Source organism: Eumetopias jubatus, unplaced genomic scaffold, assembly GCF_037043125.1.
Source record: "Eumetopias jubatus isolate StellerSeaLion01/CBP00866 unplaced genomic scaffold, mEumJub1_p1.0 scaffold_108, whole genome shotgun sequence".
NCBI classification, from domain to species: Eukaryota; Metazoa; Chordata; class Mammalia; order Carnivora; family Otariidae; genus Eumetopias; species Eumetopias jubatus.
Genome location: NW_028274914.1, coordinates 134225 through 142770, shown reverse-complemented (window position 1 = coordinate 142770; position 8546 = coordinate 134225).

Genomic DNA, 8546 nt, shown 5'->3' with positions numbered 1-8546 from the left:
CACTGCTAGCGTACAAAGGCGAAGCCAAAACAGGGTAGAGAACCCGTGCTTTAGCTACGGCCGACCTCTCTGCGGGAGGAAGCAGTGTACGGTGTCCGGGCGCGAGTGCCTGGAGAACGGCTTCCATACGCCATAGCGAGGTTAGAAACAGGCCGTTGCGGAAGGCACCTCTCGGCTCAGCTCTTGCTACCTGGAGCTGCTAACTCTACACTGCTCCCCGTGGCTCTGGAACTCTCGGTGCTCAACCCTGACTTGGAGGAAAGAAGCCTGGAATCAAGCACAGCTTTAGCTCCCGTCCCCACTCCACAGGGTGCGGCCACATGTTCCACCGTGCTTGTGTGCCCACCTGGTGTTTGTCCCATCAGGATTCCAGGGAGAAAAAAGCAGGGGCCCAAGGCGCCAATCGACTCAACACCTCTTCGTGAAGCTACGTCCTCTGTCCCCTGTGTGCCTTCATGCCTAACTGCCATCCACCTAGCACAAAGGAAGAAAATGCTAGAGGCCGCGTACATCAGCCAAGAACGCCCTTCTTCAGAACAGACTTCAGCTGTGGTGTGTTTGTGTGAAAGCATGATCAATGGGACCTACAGGTTACTCTGCCCGAGACACAGGCCTGTAAGGAAGGCTGCTCTCTCGGCTAATATCTTGTTTGAGGCAGTTAGCACTGTTGTACCCCGTGGGCCTAACTTTAGGCCTTGTTCCCTGGCCACTCTCTCAAAGAATCCAGGCGAATCCTGCCTGAACTTTACCTAAGAGCAGTGGAGAGGAACCGTGATGTAGACAGCATCACGGTTCCGGAGGGTGGAAACACTTTCAGGGTTTCTATGTGGGAGCCTAGGAAACGACTCCCTTAAATCACAGGGCGAGAGAAACAGCTTCGCGCAGAGGCACGTCTCGCACCAGCTCTAGTGTCACGAAGCTGCCTGGACCCCTGAGTTCCAGGCACCATCTTCGAAGGCAGAAATCTGGGCAGATACCGTGCCTTAAGTTCCCTCCGGTCACTGGGTTAGAGGACGCGGTGTACTGTGTACTGTGGCTGAGAGCTCTGGCAACGGCCTCCTTAAAGTCAACGCCAGCGAGAAGAAGGCCGGTGCCGAAGACACATCTCTTGGCTCAGCTCTTCTTTCTGGGCCTAGTCCCGTTGCCCCGTGTGTGAGTGCAGGCCGCAAAACAACCACCTAACTCGCAGGCACCGCACTGTACAGCATCCGTGCTTCAGCCAGGATAGCCGTTGCTGAGAGTGGAAGCATTTCGCTGTGTGCCTGCGGGTGTGCGCTGCCAGCGAGCAAAAAACCATTTTCGGAGTGAGAATCAGGCGGCGGCAGAAGGCAGAACATGAGTTCCCACTTGTTTCATGAAGCCAGGCCTGGGCCCCGCTTTGCTATGCAAGTCTCATTGCTAGCGTACGAACGCGAAGCCCTAACAGTGTAGAGAACCCGTCCTTTAGCTACCGCCGACCTCTCTCTGGGAGGAAGCAGTGTACGGTGTCCGGGCGCGAGTGCCTGGGGAACGGCTTCCATATGCCAAAGCGAGGTTAGAAACAGGCCGTTGCGGAAGGCACCTCTTGGCTCAGCTCTTGCTACCTGGAGCTGCTAACCCTACACCGTTCCCCGTGGCTCTGGAACTCTCGGTGCTCAACCCTGACTCGGAGGAAAGAAGCCTGGAAACAAGCACAGCCCTAGCTCTCATCCCCTCTCCGCAGGGTGGGGCCACATGTTCCACCGTGCTTGTGTGCCCACCTGGGGAGGGGGTCCCACCAGAATTCCAAGGGAGAAAGAAGCAGGGGCCCAAGGCGCCTCTCGACTCAACACCTCTTGCCTGAAGCTAGGTCGCCAGGCCCAGTGTGCGTTGAGTCCGAACTGCCATCCGCCTAACGCAAAGTAAGCAAACGCTAGAGGCCCCGAGCCTCAGCCAAGAATGCCCGACTTGAGCGCGCACTTCACCTGTGGGGTGTTTGTGTGAAAGTATGAGCAATGGAACCTAAACGTTACTCTGACCGAGAAACAGGCCTGTAAGGTAGTCCGCTCTCTCGACTCATCTCTTGTTTGAGGCGGTTAGCACTGCTCTACCCTGTGGGCCTGCCTGGAGGCCTACGTCCCTGGCCACTCTCACGAAGAATCCAGGCGAAGCGTGCCCGAACTTTACCTAGGAGCAGTGGAGAGGAACCCTGATATAGACAGAATCACGATTCCGGAGGGTGGCAACACTTTCAGGGTGTCTGTGTGAGAGCCTAGGAAACGATTCCCCTACGCCACAGGGCGAGAGAAACGGCTTCACGCAGTGGCACCTCTCACACCACTTCTAATGTCACGAAGCTAGTACTCCTCCAGCATGGATGCGTGGATCCCTGAGTTCCAGGCACCTCCTTCGAAGGCAGAAATCTGTGCAGATACCGTGCCTTAAGCTCCCGCCGGTCACTGGATTAGAGGACGGGGTATACTGTGTACTGTGGCTGAGAGCTCTGGGAACGGCCGCCCTATAGTCAACCCCAGCGAGAAAAAGGCCGGTGCTGAAGACACACCTCTTGGCTCAGCTCTTCTTTGTGGGCCTATTACCGTTGCCCCGTGTGTGAGTGCAGGCTGCAAAACAACCACCTAACTCGCAGGCACCACACTGAAGAGCATCCGTGCTTCAGCCAGGAGAGCTGCTGCTGAGAGTGGAAGCATTTCGCTGTGTGCCTGCAGGCATGCGCTGCCAGCGAGTAAAAAACCATTTGCCGAGTGACACACAGGCGGCGGCAGAAGGCAGAACACGAGTCCCCACTTGTTTCATGAAGCCAGGCCTGCGGCCCCGCTTTGGTATACAACTCTCACTGCTAGCGTACAAAGGCGAAGCCAAAACAGGGTAGAGAACCCGTGCTTTAGCTACGGCCGACCTCTCTGCGGGAGGAAGCAGTGTACGGTGTCCGGGCGCGAGTGCCTGGAGAACGGCTTCCATACGCCATAGCGAGGTTAGAAACAGGCCGTTGCGGAAGGCACCTCTCGGCTCAGCTCTTGCTACCTGGAGCTGCTAACTCTACACTGCTCCCCGTGGCTCTGGAACTCTCGGTGCTCAACCCTGACTTGGAGGAAAGAAGCCTGGAATCAAGCACAGCTTTAGCTCCCGTCCCCACTCCACAGGGTGCGGCCACATGTTCCACCGTGCTTGTGTGCCCACCTGGTGTTTGTCCCATCAGGATTCCAGGGAGAAAAAAGCAGGGGCCCAAGGCGCCAATCGACTCAACACCTCTTCGTGAAGCTACGTCCTCTGTCCCCTGTGTGCCTTCATGCCTAACTGCCATCCACCTAGCACAAAGGAAGAAAATGCTAGAGGCCGCGTACATCAGCCAAGAACGCCCTTCTTCAGAACAGACTTCAGCTGTGGTGTGTTTGTGTGAAAGCATGATCAATGGGACCTACAGGTTACTCTGCCCGAGACACAGGCCTGTAAGGAAGGCTGCTCTCTCGGCTAATATCTTGTTTGAGGCAGTTAGCACTGTTGTACCCCGTGGGCCTAACTTTAGGCCTTGTTCCCTGGCCACTCTCTCAAAGAATCCAGGCGAATCCTGCCTGAACTTTACCTAAGAGCAGTGGAGAGGAACCGTGATGTAGACAGCATCACGGTTCCGGAGGGTGGAAACACTTTCAGGGTTTCTATGTGGGAGCCTAGGAAACGATTCCCTTAAATCACAGGGCGAGAGAAACAGCTTCGCGCAGAGGCACGTCTCGCACCAGCTCTAGTGTCACGAAGCTGCCTGGACCCCTGAGTTCCAGGCACCATCTTCGAAGGCAGAAATCTGGGCAGATACCGTGCCTTAAGTTCCCTCCGGTCACTGGGTTAGAGGACGCGGTGTACTGTGTACTGTGGCTGAGAGCTCTGGCAACGGCCTCCTTAAAGTCAACACCAGCGAGAAGAAGGCCGGTGCCGAAGACACATCTCTTGGCTCAGCTCTTCTTTCTGGGCCTAGTCCCGTTGCCCCGTGTGTGAGTGCAGGCCGCAAAACAACCACCTAACTCGCAGGCACCACACTGTACAGCATCCGTGCTTCAGCCAGGATAGCCGTTGCTGAGGGTAGAAGCATTTCGCTGTGTGCCTGCGGGCGTGCGCTGCCAGCGAGTAAAAAACCATTTGCGGAGTGAGACTCAGGCGGCGGCAGAAGGCCGAACACGAGTCCCCACTCGTTTCATGAAGCCAGGCCTGCAGCCCCGCTTTGACATCCAAGTCTCATTGCTAGCGTACGAACGCGAAGCCAAAACAGTGTAGAGAACCCGTGCTTTAGCAACGGCCGACCTCTCTGCGGGAGGAAGCAGTGTACGGTGTCCGGGCGCGAGTGCCTGGAGAACGGCTTCCATACGCCAAAGCGAGGTTAGAAACAGGCCGTTGCGGAAGGCACCTCTCGGCTCAGCTCTTGCTACCTGGAGCTGCTAACTCTACACTGCTCCCCGTGGCTCTGGAACTCTCGGTGCTCAACCGTGACTTGGGGGAAATAAGCCTGGAAACAAGCACAGCTTTAGCTCCCGTCCCCTCTCCACAGGGTGCGGCCATATGTTCCACCGTGCTTGTGTGCCCACCTGGGGTGGGTCCCATCAGGATTCCAGGGGAGAAAGAAGCAGGGGCCCAAGGCGCCATTCGACTCAACACCTCCTTCGTCAAGCTACGTCCTCTGTCCCCTGTGTGCCTTCATTCCTAACTGCCATCCACCTAGCGCAAAGGAAGAATACGCTGGGTGCCCCGTGCCTCAGCCAAGAACGCCCTTCTTGACAACAGACTTCAGCTGTGGTGTGTTTGTGTGAAAGCATGATCAATGGGACCTAAAGGTCACTCTGCCCGAGACACAGGCCTGTAAGGAAGGCTGCTCTCTCGACTCATCTCTTGTTTGTGGCATTTAACACTGTTGTACGCCGTGGGCCTAACTTTAGGCCTAGTTCCCTGGCCACTCTCACGAAGAATCCAGGCGAATCGTGCCCGAACTTTAGCTAAGAGCAGCTGAGAGGAACCGTGATGTAGACAGCTTCACGGTTCCGGAGCGTGCAAACACTTTCAGGGTGTCTATGTGGGAACCTAAGAAACGATTCCCCTAAATGACAGGGCGAGAGAAACAGCTTCGCGCAGAGGCACGTCTCGCACCAGCTCTAGTGTCACGAAGCTGCCTGGACCCCTGAGTTCCAGGCACCATCTTCGAAGGCAGAAATCTGGGCAGATACCGTGCCTTAAGTTCCCTCCGGTCACTGGGTTAGAGGACGCGGTGTACTGTGTACTGTGGCTGAGAGCTCTGGCAACGGCCTCCTTAAAGTCAACGCCAGCGAGAAGAAGGCCGGTGCCGAAGACACATCTCTTGGCTCAGCTCTTCTTTCTGGGCCTAGTCCCGTTGCCCCGTGTGTGAGTGCAGGCCGCAAAACAACCACCTAACTCGCAGGCACCGCACTGTACAGCATCCGTGCTTCAGCCAGGATAGCCGTTGCTGAGAGTGGAAGCATTTCGCTGTGTGCCTGCGGGCGTGCGCTGCCAGCGAGCAAAAAACCATTTTCGGAGTGAGAATCAGGCGGCGGCAGAAGGCAGAACATGAGTTCCCACTTGTTTCATGAAGCCAGGCCTGGGCCCCGCTTTGCTATGCAAGTCTCATTGCTAGCGTACGAACGCGAAGCCCTAACAGTGTAGAGAACCCGTCCTTTAGCTACCGCCGACCTCTCTCTGGGAGGAAGCAGTGTACGGTGTCCGGGCGCGAGTGCCTGGGGAACGGCTTCCATATGCCAAAGCGAGGTTAGAAACAGGCCGTTGCGGAAGGCACCTCTCGGCTCAGCTCTTGCTACCTGGAGCTGCTAACCCTACACCGTTCCCCGTGGCTCTGGAACTCTCGGTGCTCAACCCTGACTCGGAGGAAAGAAGCCTGGAAACAAGCACAGCCCTAGCTCTCATCCCCTCTCCGCAGGGTGGGGCCACATGTTCCACCGTGCTTGTGTGCCCACCTGGGGAGGGGGTCCCACCAGAATTCCAAGGGAGAAAGAAGCAGGGGCCCAAGGCGCCTCTCGACTCAACACCTCTTGCCTGAAGCTAGGTCGCCAGGCCCAGTGTGCGTTGAGTCCGAACTGCCATCCGCCTAACGCAAAGTAAGCAAACGCTAGAGGCCCCGAGCCTCAGCCAAGAATGCCCGACTTGAGCGCGCACTTCACCTGTGGGGTGTTTGTGTGAAAGTATGAGCAATGGAACCTAAACGTTACTCTGACCGAGAAACAGGCCTGTAAGGTAGTCCGCTCTCTCGACTCATCTCTTGTTTGAGGCGGTTAGCACTGCTCTACCCTGTGGGCCTGCCTGGAGGCCTACGTCCCTGGCCACTCTCACGAAGAATCCAGGCGAAGCGTGCCCGAACTTTACCTAGGAGCAGTGGAGAGGAACCCTGATATAGACAGAATCACGATTCCGGAGGGTGGCAACACTTTCAGGGTGTCTGTGTGAGAGCCTAGGAAACGATTCCCCTACGCCACAGGGCGAGAGAAACGGCTTCACGCAGTGGCACCTCTCACACCACTTCTAATGTCACGAAGCTAGTACTCCTCCAGCATGGATGCGTGGATCCCTGAGTTCCAGGCACCTCCTTCGAAGGCAGAAATCTGTGCAGATACCGTGCCTTAAGCTCCCGCCGGTCACTGGATTAGAGGACGGGGTATACTGTGTACTGTGGCTGAGAGCTCTGGGAACGGCCGCCCTATAGTCAACCCCAGCGAGAAAAAGGCCGGTGCTGAAGACACACCTCTTGGCTCAGCTCTTCTTTGTGGGCCTATTACCGTTGCCCCGTGTGTGAGTGCAGGCTGCAAAACAACCACCTAACTCGCAGGCACCACACTGAAGAGCATCCGTGCTTCAGCCAGGAGAGCTGCTGCTGAGAGTGGAAGCATTTCGCTGTGTGCCTGCAGGCATGCGCTGCCAGCGAGTAAAAAACCATTTGCCGAGTGACACACAGGCGGCGGCAGAAGGCAGAACACGAGTCCCCACTTGTTTCATGAAGCCAGGCCTGCGGCCCCGCTTTGGTATACAACTCTCACTGCTAGCGTACAAAGGCGAAGCCAAAACAGGGTAGAGAACCCGTGCTTTAGCTACGGCCGACCTCTCTGCGGGAGGAAGCAGTGTACGGTGTCCGGGCGCGAGTGCCTGGAGAACGGCTTCCATACGCCATAGCGAGGTTAGAAACAGGCCGTTGCGGAAGGCACCTCTCGGCTCAGCTCTTGCTACCTGGAGCTGCTAACTCTACACTGCTCCCCGTGGCTCTGGAACTCTCGGTGCTCAACCCTGACTTGGAGGAAAGAAGCCTGGAATCAAGCACAGCTTTAGCTCCCGTCCCCACTCCACAGGGTGCGGCCACATGTTCCACCGTGCTTGTGTGCCCACCTGGTGTTTGTCCCATCAGGATTCCAGGGAGAAAAAAGCAGGGGCCCAAGGCGCCAATCGACTCAACACCTCTTCGTGAAGCTACGTCCTCTGTCCCCTGTGTGCCTTCATGCCTAACTGCCATCCACCTAGCACAAAGGAAGAAAATGCTAGAGGCCGCGTACATCAGCCAAGAACGCCCTTCTTCAGAACAGACTTCAGCTGTGGTGTGTTTGTGTGAAAGCATGATCAATGGGACCTACAGGTTACTCTGCCCGAGACACAGGCCTGTAAGGAAGGCTGCTCTCTCGGCTAATATCTTGTTTGAGGCAGTTAGCACTGTTGTACCCCGTGGGCCTAACTTTAGGCCTTGTTCCCTGGCCACTCTCTCAAAGAATCCAGGCGAATCCTGCCTGAACTTTACCTAAGAGCAGTGGAGAGGAACCGTGATGTAGACAGCATCACGGTTCCGGAGGGTGGAAACACTTTCAGGGTTTCTATGTGGGAGCCTAGGAAACGATTCCCTTAAATCACAGGGCGAGAGAAACAGCTTCGCGCAGAGGCACGTCTCGCACCAGCTCTAGTGTCACGAAGCTGCCTGGACCCCTGAGTTCCAGGCACCATCTTCGAAGGCAGAAATCTGGGCAGATACCGTGCCTTAAGTTCCCTCCGGTCACTGGGTTAGAGGACGCGGTGTACTGTGTACTGTGGCTGAGAGCTCTGGCAACGGCCTCCTTAAAGTCAACGCCAGCGAGAAGAAGGCCGGTGCCGAAGACACATCTCTTGGCTCAGCTCTTCTTTCTGGGCCTAGTCCCGTTGCCCCGTGTGTGAGCGCAGGCCGCAAAACAACCACCTAACTCGCAGGCACCGCACTGTACAGCATCCGTGCTTCAGCCAGGATAGCCGTTGCTGAGAGTGGAAGCATTTCGCTGTGTGCCTGCGGGCGTGCGCTGCCAGCGAGCAAAAAACCATTTTCGGAGTGAGAATCAGGCGGCGGCAGAAGGCAGAACATGAGTTCCCACTTGTTTCATGAAGCCAGGCCTGGGCCCCGCTTTGCTATGCAAGTCTCATTGCTAGCGTACGAACGCGAAGCCCTAACAGTGTAGAGAACCCGTCCTTTAGCTACCGCCGACCTCTCTCTGGGAGGAAGCAGTGTACGGTGTCCGGGCGCGAGTGCCTGGGGAACGGCTTCCATATGCCAAAGC